The sequence below is a fragment of the Camelus dromedarius genome, chromosome 6 (assembly GCF_036321535.1).
Source record: "Camelus dromedarius isolate mCamDro1 chromosome 6, mCamDro1.pat, whole genome shotgun sequence".
Lineage (NCBI taxonomy): Eukaryota > Metazoa > Chordata > Mammalia > Artiodactyla > Camelidae > Camelus > Camelus dromedarius.
This window is the reverse complement of record NC_087441.1, coordinates 63989488-64003675: the sequence shown is the minus strand read 5'-3', so window position 1 is coordinate 64003675 and position 14188 is coordinate 63989488. Positions and strand designations below refer to the sequence as shown.

The 14188-nt window shown below is 36.0% G+C and overlaps 1 protein-coding gene and 1 non-coding gene across 5 annotated transcripts in view; one reads left to right on the top strand and one right to left on the bottom strand.

The window, feature by feature from the left end:
* The window catches only part of UBE3D (ubiquitin protein ligase E3D), a 266630-nt gene that overhangs the window by 202740 nt on the left and 49702 nt on the right, over window positions 1–14188 (bottom strand). The window lies entirely within an intron of this gene.
* On the top strand, window positions 4079–4139 carry LOC116154539 (U7 small nuclear RNA). Its single transcript, XR_004138513.1, has one exon. It is a non-coding gene; the product is annotated as a U7 small nuclear RNA (small nuclear RNA).

The following is a 14188-nucleotide window of genomic DNA, read 5'->3' as shown; positions in this document are numbered from 1 at the left end:
GCATATAATCAACACCTCCCCCCACCAAATGTCTTTCTTCTGTTGATGTTAGCAAACATAGATGATCATTTCCAAGTTCCATTATTTCATGATGGGTCAGGAAATGGTGATATCCCAATTCTATGGTTTCTTTTTCATCTACTGGCTGAAATCTTTCTAGTGAAAGAAACTTTCCCCCATCATCCATTTGGTTACATTGAGGTACAGAGAGAAAAGGCAAGATAAATGCTAGGTTTTTGCTCCCTTTATCTTCCCATTTTCAAAGCATCAAGATGGTTTACTAGCATCTTCCAAAGGTAATGACTACTGAAATTTCTTTTTGATTTTTTTTTAGTATCACTATGAACTCATGGATCTAAACATATTCATTGTTTTATTCTTACTTTTAAGCTATTGTCCTGATTGATTCTCAAATTGACCAGTATTTAGCTAGTGGAGCCTAATTAAGTTGTCTCCTGAGTCCTTTTATCTGATAACTTCCTTACTCTGCCCCATCAAAGAGGAAATGCACGTGCAATTCTGTCACATTCTCCTGTGTAAAGATTGCACCATTCTGCATTCCAGCATTGTATGAGATTTCCCATTTCTCCACAGTTTCAGCAGTAGAATATGTTGCCAAACTTTTGGAATTTTGCCAATCTAATAAAACTCAGGAGAGTTTTACTTTGCATTTCCTTTACCAGGAGTGATATTGAACAACCTTTTTATATGTTGAAGAGCTCTTTGCATTTGTTTTCCTATAAAATATGTATAAATATCTTCAGTCCATTTTTCTATATGGTTATGTATTAGCCTTCTCTGTGGATTTTCATACATAAAGGTTGTTAGTCTTTGTGGTTTAATTTACAGAGTTTTCAGTTATTCTTTTTATAATTTATGATGCTTCTATATTGTGCAAAAGTTTTTTTCAATGTGCAAAAGTTTTTTTCAATGTAATCAAACCCATCATTCTTTCTCCTTATTGCTTCTAGATTTTGAGTCATAGAAAAATTTTCTTCACTCCAAGGTGATAGAAGAACTCATATATATATTCTTTTTGTACTTATGTGGTTTCCTTTTTTTCTTTTTTTAAAAATGTCTTCTCTTTTAAAAAACTTTTTATGCCTTTCTTTGGGGGGGAGGTAATTAGGTTTGTTTGTTTGTTTATTTTAATTGAAGTCCTGGGGATTGAACCCATGACCTTATGCATGCTATGTATGTACTCTAGCACTGAGCTACAAGCTCTCCACGGTATCTTTTTTTAAAACAACTGATTCATTTGAAATATATCCTAGCTCAGGATGTGAAGATTAAAATTTTATCTTTTTCCTTGTATCTAGCCCATTATCCCAACACTAATTATTATAAATTCTACATTTCCTCACTGATTGAAGAGGTCATCTTTATTACATACTTTATTTCCATTTAAGATCAGGTCTTTTTCTATTGAATTCCCATGGTCTGTCTATTTATCAGTCAGTACCATACTATTTTAATTACAGTAGCTTAATGTACTTTAATAGCTGGTAGGGTTAGTCTCCTCCTGATTTCAGGGTGTTTCTCACTATTTTCATTTATTTCCAGGTGAATTTTATAATCAGCTTGTCTGGCTGAAAACAAAACAAAATCTGATGAACTTTTTTTAATTGAGTTTCATTTTATTGGGTTTATATATTAACTTAGGGATAACTGGAGCTTGAAAAGGTTATCATAATAATTACTTAAATTATGTCATATATATTTGTTTAAGACAATTTTTGTAGTCTCTTTTAAGAGTGTTTTACAATTTTTTTCATATAAGTTTTGGACATTTCTTGTTAAGTTTATGTATTTTCTCTCTCTTGCTATTATAAATGGAATATTCCTTTCCATAATATATTCTAAGTGATTTCTGATTATATATTAAAAAACAATAACCTTTACATAACTTGCTAATTCAAAAAATTATTTTACTGTCTGTAGCAGTTTTCTCATGGATACTTTTGGATTTTCCCAATATATAATCATATCACCCTCAAAAAATTTTTATTTCTTCCTTTCTAATTCTTACGCCTATAATTGCTTTCTCTTGTTTAACTGTATTAGCTAATGTCTCCAACAGAATGTTAAAGAGTAAAAGTTTTGAAATAAGTTAAAGCCCATGCTTAATCACACTAGTAATCAGGAAAATACTATTTACAAGAATAAATTATCAAATTGGCAAAATTAAAAAGTGCTAACCATGATGTGAAGCAGTAGGAATTCTTATGATGCTAGTGTGGGAGTAAATCTCTATAGCTACTTTGGACAGCTATTTGGAATTAGCTAATAATATTGAAGATGTACTCTAAGACCTAGTCATTCCACTTCTTAGTGTAAATAAAAGCTCATGTATATTAAGAAGCAATATGAATAAGAATGCTCAAGGCTGCATTACTTGTAATGGAAAAAAATGAAAACAACTTAAATGTCTACTGAAAGAACAACAGATGAATGAGTTGTGGTACAGTCTAACAAAGGAATATTTTACCACAATTAAAATGCATGAATAAACTGTCAGTTTCAACATAGGAAAGCCTTAACAACACAATGTTAAGTGAAAAAAGCAAGTTGCAAAAGAACATGTACAACCTGATACCATTTATATGGCATTTAAAAGCATGGAAATGAATAGTATTAGTCTTAATATTTGTATTTAGTAAAAGTATAAAGCTACATATATTTAGTAAAAGTATGAATGGTAATCAACAACATATACTCTTCTTATTTATAAAAGTATGCATGGCAATGATAAACACCAAATTTCAGGTATCACTTTTTCTCTGGGGAAAGAGAAAAGGGGATGGATTCAGAGACAGCTTCAACTGTACTGATGTCCTATTTTTAAAAAGTATCTATCTATTTGTAACACATATGGCAATATGGTAAGGTTTATTAAACACTGGGAATAAGAAAAAAGATGTTCACTACATTATTCTCTAATTTTTCTACTAATTCAGAACAGTTCATAACAAAAGGCAATTAATTAGGTTTTAAGTTTGGTCAGAACTCCTAGGAAATTAGGTAAAATACTCTGAGAGACTGGCCCTCTCATTGAAGTAGATGTGTGAAAACAAATACTCTTACTGACATAACCAGCGACATAGACAGAACTCTTGAACAATTAGCTTTGAATACAGATGCATGAATCTCCCTTGCTGAGGACATAAGCCAGTGTTCACATGGTCACATGAGGACGTATAAGGGTAGAGTAGATGTCAAGTTTGAGGTGGAGTACTGGGCAGTCACAGGCAGCAGAAATAAGACCAAAAGACCATACAAAATGCTGACATGAACGAACTACTCTGCCATCTCCTTTCTAGCCTTTTTCTAAAATGGGTATTATAAAAGCTTGAGAAATGTCTTAGATACTAAAGAATAAACACCTTATAACACGTGGTAACCAACAGTACAAAGCAAAACTAGCTGTTTCTAGGAATCTGACTTCAAGGAAACAATGTAACTTGAAGTTCCAGAATTAAGCCGAATACAAAAGTGACTATCACTTTTACCTGGAAGAATCAATCCACAACTCTCAGTGACAGAAGAGTTTACAATACTCCACAAAATAGAATTAGAATGGAAATGGATGAGAATCAAGCCCTCAAGCATCTTATTTCAAAATAATGCAGGTATCATTTATAGATCAGGTTTATGAGCTTCTTTGGGGAAAAAAGAAAAATGTCAAGTCGTCGAGAGCAATATAGAGGAAGCAGGAGTTCCTTTACAGGAACAAATTACAGCAAGCTCTCTTACTTATGTCCCTTATGGCTAAAGAGGCACCGTTAGCAGTTCGAGGCCTCTGTGGTGTTCACCTCTGATCCAGAATCATTACCCCTGCCCTCTGCTCTACCAACCTCATTTGTCCAGGAGGCTCTCCAGACAGACACTTCTTCCTTAGGCCAGGATAGTAATTACTCCTATGGGGCCTGGAGAGTATCTGCTAATATATTACTTACCTGTAGGAGAGTCTGCTACTCGGCATGCGGTGCGTTCACTCATCAGCTGCAAAGACGCATTTTAGTTACTACTTTGAAGCCACAAGAATACCAGCTTCCCTTCAGCATTCAAAAGTAAAGGTCAGTGCTACAGGTTTTTTAGAATGTGTCTAGCAGGCTTTCCGGTCCACACCGGAAGCCACCGCAAGGGAGAAAAAAAACAGTAAATGTCAGCAAGCTTTTTTTATAAAGGGTCAGATAATAAATATTTTAGTCTTCTGGGACATCTGTCACAACTGCTAAGCTCTGCTCTTGGATGGCAAAAGCAGCCACAGATAATGTTTACAAATGCACATGGCTGTGTTTCAATAAAATTTTTCCAAAAGCAAGGGAGGCGGGGGGATCCTGGACTAGTTCTGCTGACTATTGTTTGCCCACCCCTGATCTAAAGCAATCAAGCAGACTTTGAAAGAGAACTGTTCCATATGACTATGTAAATTCGTTTCACTTTTTAAAGCCTGATTCTATTCCAAGTTTCATCAGCAAATACACATTACTTATCTATAAGAGATGTTTCCCACCACGAAACCTTTCTGTGTACTCCTCTGGGCCCCACTGCTCTAGTTCCTCTGAATAAAAACAGATTTGTAGCCTTTCATAGATTAAGGTCTTCTTTTAGAAACTGATGAAAGCTTTGATTATTTGCCAAGAAAAATGCATATACACAAATACACACATAATTTTTAATCCAGTTTCATGGGGTTCACTGACACCCTGCAAATTGCTGGAGGTGAAGGCAATATGTCCTAAGACTCCAGGTTTCTGTCTTACCTCTGCAGTCAGTTATCTACCGCTGCATAAACACCACTCCAAAACTTGGCAACTTAAAACAACAGACAACTCATAGTTTCCGTAGGACAGGAGTCTGGGAACAACTTAGCTGGGTGGCCCTGGTTCAGGATTTCTCACGAGGTGGGAGCCAAGATGTCAGCAAGGGAGGCACTCATCTGAAGGTTGGGCCAGGGCCCCAGTGTGCTCATGCTGGCAGCTGGATTCCTCCAGAGCAACTAATCTCAGACCCAGAGCAAGGAGGAATCCACTGTACCTTCTAAGGCTTGCTCTCAGAATTCACTCTCTCACATCCACTTTGTTCTTCCCGTGAGAAGTGAGTCTCTGGGTCCAGTCCACACCCAAGGGACAAGAGAAAGAAGCTCTACCTCTTCAAATGAAGAGTAAAGATTTTGTGGATATATTTTAAAGCCATCACACACTGTCAAATAACCCAATGGCACCAAGAAGTTGGGATTACATTTTATCTGCCCGGAATACCTCATTTTTCCAAGCACCATGCTTATTAAATTAATACCTGGAACTGATTCATTAATATCCTGAGTTAGGCAGAGATCAGGTAGTTTTTTTGTAATAATCCCATGAATTTGGTAGCAATTCATTTTTAGAAGTATCTAAATAGAATCTTTAGTTATTAGGTTTCACAAATGAGTTAAACTCTAATACGAAGAATGGATAATGATTTCTGAGCCATGTTCCCAGGGCTTACAAGAAAATCTGCCTCCCTGAAAACTGTGGCTAAGGAAGATCTTCTATAAGAATATAAAAAGGATAAATTTATTAATAAGAGAGAGTTACCATTTTGAAGATTAAAAAAAAAAAAAAAGCATAGCAATCTCTAAGCAACTAACATTTACTTTCCAAACTGGCTGAACAAAAACTATCTTCCCTTGAGTATTTCCTGAATTCCTAACTTCTGGAATTTTCCCTTAAGGTTTTTCATCAACACTCTGATTATCTATAAACCTGCCAAGCACACAGCCTCAGGAGGTAGAGCTGCCAGGCATAATCAATATGGTTGCAGAGAATGAGATGCATGAGTCACATTAGCATTAATTAGTGTCGCCTGCAAAAGTTTCAAGTGCATCAATAAAAAATGAAGATCTTCAAAAAAAAAAAGTTGTAAGTTAAAAAAAATTCTATTACATTTTGTTTCAATAGATTTCAGTGCAAACATGCACAGAGTCTATATAAATATTCCAAGATGTCAAATAAGCCCTCCAACATTTATAGGTCATGTCTCTAAGGTAAAGAAATAGGATCTATAGTCAGTCTCTGTAAAAACATCTGCATTCTTTAGGGAAGGGAGGATAAAGTAGGAGAAACTGGATTTTCCAATGGAAGTGTGAGTTGGAAGCAGGAATGTCAGCTTTGGGATGGCTGGTTACCTCTCCACCTTATGGGACACGGGCCCTACGGTGAGTGACACTGGCTGTTTGTGTAGATGTGCATAACAGACCCAGTAGTTTTAATTCCTCACAGGCTAGTTTACTTTGAGCTACAGTCCTGGGAATCCAGCACACTGGATACAGTCCAATATGCGAGGCTGGTGTGAACAGAGGTGCCCTTGGACATATTTTGTATTATAAACCATTCTAGAAATTACTTCTATTTGAGTCCTTTACTAAGAACTAACTTTGCCTTTTGGGTATTTTCCATGCAGTCACCAGGTAAGTGGTGGTGCTCTTCAAAATACGTAACTCTAGACATAGATCAGTCCCATTCTCACACTGGATAGTCTACAAGAGCAAGAGTTTTGTAGTTTTCGTTCACTAAAGTTTACCTATCACCTGACATGCTGTCTATGAGATGAATTCATGAACAAACAAATAAATAAACAAAACTTTCACTTTATTTGTGTTTACAGTAGGGCAGGATTCTTGTGAGTGTGTGTGTTAGCAAAATACAATTCATCGGTTAGGTGGTTTATAACATATTAACCTTAAAAGCATAAATAAAAAATCCTCTTATGAATTTCCTTCAGTGAACAGGTGCTCTTGCTAATTATCAACATGTGACTGGCCTCTTTCAATCCATCCCCCTTGCTGGATGTAACCAAGCTATACTTGGCATACACTGACACCTACTGGCCGACAAGAAAATGGCTGCTATGTATGTATATACATTTTCCAATCTCTTTCTTCCTTAAGTGTTTACTTTGCAACTTTGGTTCAATTAATATCAGAAAATCTCTCTATATTCACTCTGCTCCATTGATACACAGGATTTTATTGTGCAATTTCTCAAAAACATACTCTTTGGATCTAGTGTAAGATTCATAAATGGTAAGTACTATATTTTCCTCTAAGCAATTCACACTGAACTTCAGAATATGAAGGTGCTAAGCATTATAACACTAAAAATTTCTATATATACAAGTTCTTTGAGCCCACTGAGTCACAAATTTGTTTAAGCACAAAATGGTAACAATAGTAGTCAACAATTACTGCACAGTAACAACCTCACTTAGTAATATTTGACTATGGCATCATTTCTCCCCTAAAACACCTATTAATATTTTCTGAAATATACATTTGGGAAATACATCTTGCAATTTCCCACCTCAGGTTCTCTCCTCTTCAACCCCCTGCCCTCATTATCTTTCCATCTTCAGTCTCAGATGAGATGCTATTTTCTTCATAAAATTTTCCTTAATTAGAAGTAATCAGAAAGCCCCTTGTTTATGTCTATCATAGGACATAGCATGTATACCTTCTAGAGCTTTTAGGTAATTTGCCAGTTTCCAAGATTAACGCTGAGACTCTGGAGGTAAAATCTGTCTTATTTATATTTTATATATATATTTATATTTAATATTTTATATATCTGTAAGCAGAAAGTTTTATACACAGGAAGCCTAAGTGAACATGAAATGAACCTGAGACTAAGCATTGCATTCATTAAATACTTGTGGTAAGGAAAAACTAAGCCTTCAGTTTAAAAGAAAGACTAAACACAATAAGGAGCTCAAGATCACACTCTAAAATGTGCATGTGTGTCCCACAGTTGTGGTACTGCACAATGTTAAGTATGTCAAAAGATGAGGGAATTAAGGCCCAGAGAGAAGGCTGTCAATGGTCCTGCCAGTGTAGCTTGTCAGTGGGAAGCTGGGACTAGGTTCCATGTCTGACCCCAGCCCCCATACTCTTCCCATTGTAAAATGTCAAATGCTCTCCTACAACTTCTACACGTTCCAGATATTCCAGGTCATCTCAATATCAAGTCCCCTAACAATCACTCCCAACTATTGGATGGGGGAATCACTCCTGTGACTGTCTTACTTTAAGTGCCAAAGTCCCACACCAGATAAGATTATTAAATGTAACAAATACAGGTCTGCAACAGGAGCAGCATAAAGATCCACGCTCAGCTTTTTCAATTAGAAGGTAGTATGGTTACTTTAATCTTGTTCGAGGCTCACTTTACTCTTCCAGAACACATATGCTAAATATATAAAGGGAATTAATAATTTGAATCTATCTATAGGCATCTAAAGAACTGTTTAGGTTAAGAATTTTGCTAAGAACAAGACATTTCTAAGCAATCTCCTACCCTAAAGTTCTGCTTTTTTGTTGTTGTTGTTGCAGTTGTTTTTAAACACAGACCAAATGGTTTCATCAGAGGTAAGAAGCAGCAGGTAAGCCAGGGTGGATATGGAGGTTTTATAATGACTAAGTCAGTCACCCCAGTGGGAAAAAGGTGGGGTGAATATGCAAGTAGCTATTGGAATTAGGTCCAAGGAAGACCAGGGAAAGAAAATGAAGTAGGAGACCTAAATGAGAGCTCACTATGGAGCATATTGGAAAAATAAAGTATTTGCAAAGGAGCCCTGCATGTGAGTCAAATGCGGAAAAGAGAGGGAAGAGGGTCAGCCCAAAAAAGCATCAAGATGGTCTGAAGCCATTAGTGAGTGCATGGGAACATAGAAACAGACTAAGATGGGCCTAGGGGCAGCCAATTAAGACTGCTATCCACAACCAGCAGGGAAAAGAGTAGGTACTGAAATCAGGTTTAGAAGCAGTAGCCAAGTTTAGGCTTTAGTAAGGAGGTAAAAAGAGTGGATTAGTTACTCTCTTACTTTGGGGCTTAAAGGAAGCTTCATGGTATAAATAGAGTTCAAAAGTATTGCTTAGCAAATAAATCCATTTCCACCCTATTTTAGCTTCACTGGCTGTAGTTTTAGATGCTAGTCTGTAAATAATGATTCAAGGAGGACAAGTGGAAGACACAGCCAAGGGTTTTGAAGACAGACCTGTTTTTGTTGTTGCTGTTTTTTAACATTTTTTATTGATTTATAATCATTTTACAATGTTGTATCAAATTCCAGTGTAGAGCACAATTTTTCAGTTATACATGAACATATATATATTCATTGTCACATTTTTTCTCTGTGAGCTACCATAAGATCTTGTGTATATTTCCCTGTGCTATAGAGTATAATCTTGTTTATCTATTCTACAATTTTGAAATCCTGCCTATCCCTTCCCACCCTCTGCCCCCTTGGCAACCACAAGTCTGTATTCTATGTCTATGAGTCTATTTCTGTTTTGTATTTATGTTTGTTTGTTTGTTTTTGTTTTTTAGATTCCACATACGAGCAATCTCATATGGTATTTTTCTTTCTCTTTCTGGCTTACTTCACTTAGAATGACATTCTCCAGGAGCATCCATGTTGCTGCAAATGGCGTTATGTTGTCGGTTTTTATGGCTGAATTGTATCCCATTGTATAAATATACCACTTCTTCTTTATCCAGTCATCCGTTGATGGACATTTAGGCTGTTTCCATGTCTTGACTATTGTATATAGTGCTGTTATGAACACTGGGGTGCAGGTGTCATCCTGAAGTAGGGTTCCTTCTGGATACAAGCCCAGAAGTGGGATTCCTGGGTCATACAGTAAGTCTATTCCTAGTCTTTTGAGGAATCTCAACACTGTTTTCCATAGTGGCTGCACCAAACTGCATTCCCACCAGCAGTGTAGGAGGGTTCCCCTTTCTGCACAGCCTCAGCATTTGTCATTTGTGGATTTTTGAATGACAGCCATTCTGACTGGTGTGACGTGATACCTCATTGTAGTTTTGATTTGCATTTCTCTGACAATTAGTGATATTGAGCATTTTTTCATGTGCTTATTGATCATTCCATGTCTTCCTTGGAGAATTGCTTGTTCAGGTCTTTTGCCCATCTTTGGATTGGGTTGTTTGGTTGTTTCTTATTAAGTCATATGAGCTGCTTATATATTCTGGAGATCAAGCCTTTGTCGGTTTCATTTGCAAAGATTTTCTCCCATTCCGTAGGTTGTCTTTTTGTTTTACTTATGATTTCCTTTGCTGTGCAGAAGCTTGTACGTTTCATTAGGTCCCACTTGTTTATTCTTCCTTTTATTTCTTCTAGGAGAAAATTTTTGAGATGTATGTGAGATAATGTTTTGCCTATATTTTCCTCTAGGAGGTTTATTGTATCTTGTCTTATGTTTGAGTCTTTGATCCATTTTGAGTTTATTTTTGTGTATGGTGTAAGGGAGTGTTCTAGCTTCATTGTTTTACATGCTGCTGTCCAGTTTTCCCAACACCATTTGCTGAAGAGACTGTCTTTATTCCATTATATATTCTTGCCTCCTCTATCGAAGATTAGTTGACCAAAAGTTTGTGGGTTCATTTCTGGGCTCTCTATTCTGTTCCATTGGTCTATATGTCTGTTTTTGTACCAATACCATGCTGTCTTGATGACTGTAGCTCTATAGTATTGTCTGAAGTCTGGGAGAGTTATTCCTCCAGCCTCTTTCTCTTCAGTAATGCTTTGGCAATTCTAGGGACAGACCTGTTTTTGAATCCTAAGTCTAACCCAAATTAGCAGGGCTTCATTGGGCAAGTAACCTTAGTTTCTATAAATAATGGTAACCATAGCACTTCCGCACAGAGATGATATGAAGATTCAATGATAATGTATGTATATGCATGACTGGGACATTGTGCTATACACCAGAAATCGACACATTGTAACTCACTGTACTTAAAATAAATAAACTTATTTATTTATTTCACTGAAGAAAAAAAATTAAAAATTAAAAAAAAAGAATTCATACTAAAAAAAGGTTCAATGACGTAAATGTATTACAAAACTTAGCACAAGTCTGAAGCATAATAAAAGCTCAATCAGTGGTAGTTATTATTAGATCATTGAAACTGTAATATTTATCCTTCAACACTTTAAAGAGGAGGGGATTTATGCCATGCTTACAAAAAAGAAGAGTACATGATGCACAGAAAACACAAAAATGTTACCCTGAAGGAAAAGTGGGAATGGTAGTCTATAGTGTCCATCTAAATCTTACTTAACTTAGAGACATTTCTATTCAGAAAACTCAACTATACCTGAAAAATTTTTCAGAGTTAACTTGAACAACCTAGCATATAAAATGTCAGCTGTGCCTCCCAATCTCCCCCTTTTGTCCTTACTGATTTAAAAACAAACTGTATGATAAAATTAGTAAGGTTAAGCCACTTCACCAGTAAGGGTATTATTATTTTATGCTGCTAAAAGAAAAGTGATGGAAATAACAGATGCTAAGGAAGTAAGACTTTTTAAAAATCCAAAAATCCAAGGACCAAGAATAAGTTTCTATATATTTATTTAATTCCCTAAGATGTAGAGAAGAGTTTATTAGCCATGGATAACAGAAGAAAACAATTTTATATATCTGTTAATGAAGACCTTACTCACACAAGAATACTTAGAAACAAAGACATCAATTTCATTACCAATCCCTTTCTTATAGAAATATTATAAAAATAATATGAATATTGGTTGAAATGGAAAGCTTAGAGTCCCATGGGTAGTTATATACTACTAACACAATGAACTATATATGATCTGCACAGATGAATAAATATTTGAGAAATTGCAGAATTCCATTTTTTTTTGGTAGGGGGAATTAGTTTTATTTTAACGGAGGTACGGGGGATTGAACCCAGGACCTCATGCATGCTAAGCATGCACTCTACCACTGAGCTATACCCACCCCGTCACCAGAATTCCATTCTGATTGGACATGACAGAACATATGACAGGCACAGGAGAAGGCTGGATGAGGGTGCTGAATTGGAGCGAGGCTGCAGAAGACCTTATATACTGATCCAAGGAGGTAAAGACTGGGTGTGGAAAAGAAAGCAAGGGAGTGAAATGACTGGAATGACTGGGTGGGCTCCAAAATATAGGCTAGACCAGGGTTTCAACAGGTTGAGGAAACACTTATAAACGCCATATGAAGAGTAACAAACTTGTGAACTAGATGATGGTAATTACGAAGAGAAAAGAAAGAACAGATATGAAGGAGATTTTGAAGGAAGAGTGAACCTGACTTCATAAGTAGTTTGGTATGGTGGGGCAGGGAACAATCTAAGGCTGACTTTACGATCGGAGCCTGGCTGACTAGGATAATCATGATGCCACTGAATGAGATACAAATAAGAGGAAGCATATGTTCACCAGGAATGTTAATGAGATTTTTCCACCTTGGCCATACTGAATTTGAGAAGTCAGTGGGATATCTGGCAGAGACAACCTGGACAGGATGGAGATGGAAGCAAAGAACTTAAGTAAAAGGGAGGACCGGGAACGTAGACTTGGAAGTTTTTACCCAGCAGAAATCAGAGTCTCTACTATGAAAGTAGATGAGCTTCACAAAAGGGAAGAAAGAGTCAGGGAGAACACTGTTAGCAGGGCATAGGACAAAGCAGACGAGGCAAGGGAGGATGAGAAGACGTCAAAAAAGAGGAGAGGGAAGAGGTCAAAGAGGTCAGAACGAAACCAGGAGAGAGTCAAGGCAAACATCTCCAAGAAGAAATGGTGAATAATGTCGAATCTCAATCTTCTTAAAGATTAAGAAAAGCAAACGATTTTGGTTACCAGGTGACCACTTGAGATCTTTGGATCAGCAGTTTCAGCAGACTTCAGTAAAAACATAAATGGATGTGTTAGAAAGAAGATCTCCTTAAATGTGATACAAAGGTGAAAGCTGTCTAATTCCCATTTTATTATTTTTTAATTGAAGTATAGTTGATTTACAATGTTGTGTTAGTTTCTGGGGCACAGCATAATGATTCAGTTATACATATGTACATATAGTCCTTTTCAAACTCTTTTTCAATATAGGTTCTTACAAGGTATAGTTCCCTGTGTTATACAGTAGGACCTTGTTGTTTATCTCTTTTACATATAGCAGTTAATATCTGCAAATCCCAAACTCCCAATTTATCCCTCGCAGCTCCTTTTCCTCCTGGTAATTATAAGTTTGTTTCCTATGTCTGTGAGTTCCAATTTTAATTTTGACTGGATCAAAATTTAAACTTCTATGTGTCACAAGTCATCATAAACCAAGTTTAAAAGTAAGCTACAGGGTGGAAAAAATATTTTCAACAGATAAAGAATATTCACAATCTATAAGAACTCCTAAAACCAAAGACATACAAATGCACAGACTCACAGACACCAGATCAAGTAGGCAAAGGAACATGAACAGGTTATTCACCGAAGATTCTCAAATGGCTAGTAAATATGAACAAAGATGTTCAATCACACTGGAAACAGGGAAACACTAATTTAAAAAAGATACAATTCTATCAGATTGGCCAAAATGAATAAATAAATGAATAAACCTAACATTATGAAGTATTGGAACAGGTATGAGAAGTAAAAACTACCAATTAAAATAGCCCTTAGGAGAACTGGGCATTATCTATCAAAATTTAAAATATCAGTAGTAATGGCCATTTCTGTCCCCCAGTAAAAAGAACCAGGGTTTCTTTTTTGACTGATTCCAGGGCTGTGGCGGGGAAAATATAAGATGAATCTGGAGCATTTTGTAGTATCAAGAAGTGAAAAAGTGATCAAAAATTCAAAGTATGGGGGCATGTTAAAGGACATAGGAGCCAGCCTAAAAGTGCTCCCAGTGGCCAAAGCTGGAACAATTTGAGCAACAAAATAAATAAATAACAAATAAATAACATATTATACAGCATAAGAAACACAATTTTATAACTTTAAATGGAGTATATTTAAAAATACTGATCACTATGTTGTATACTTGAAACTAACATAATATTGGAAATCAACTATACTTGAATTAAAAACAATGATTGACATAGAAAAAAAAAACTCCCATGTTGTTGCACAGATCAGCAATTCACTCCTTTTTCGTTGCTCAGTAGTATTCCACTGCATGGCTATTACTTGTCCATTCACTTGTTGACAGACATCTGAGTCATTTCCAGTTTGGGGATATTACAGATGAAACTACTATGAATATTCAAATTAATAAAAATAACATAGTGTTGGTTTATAACCCAAGGTATGACATAAATATACATGAGTCCATCAGATAAAAAATAACTGAATAAACAAA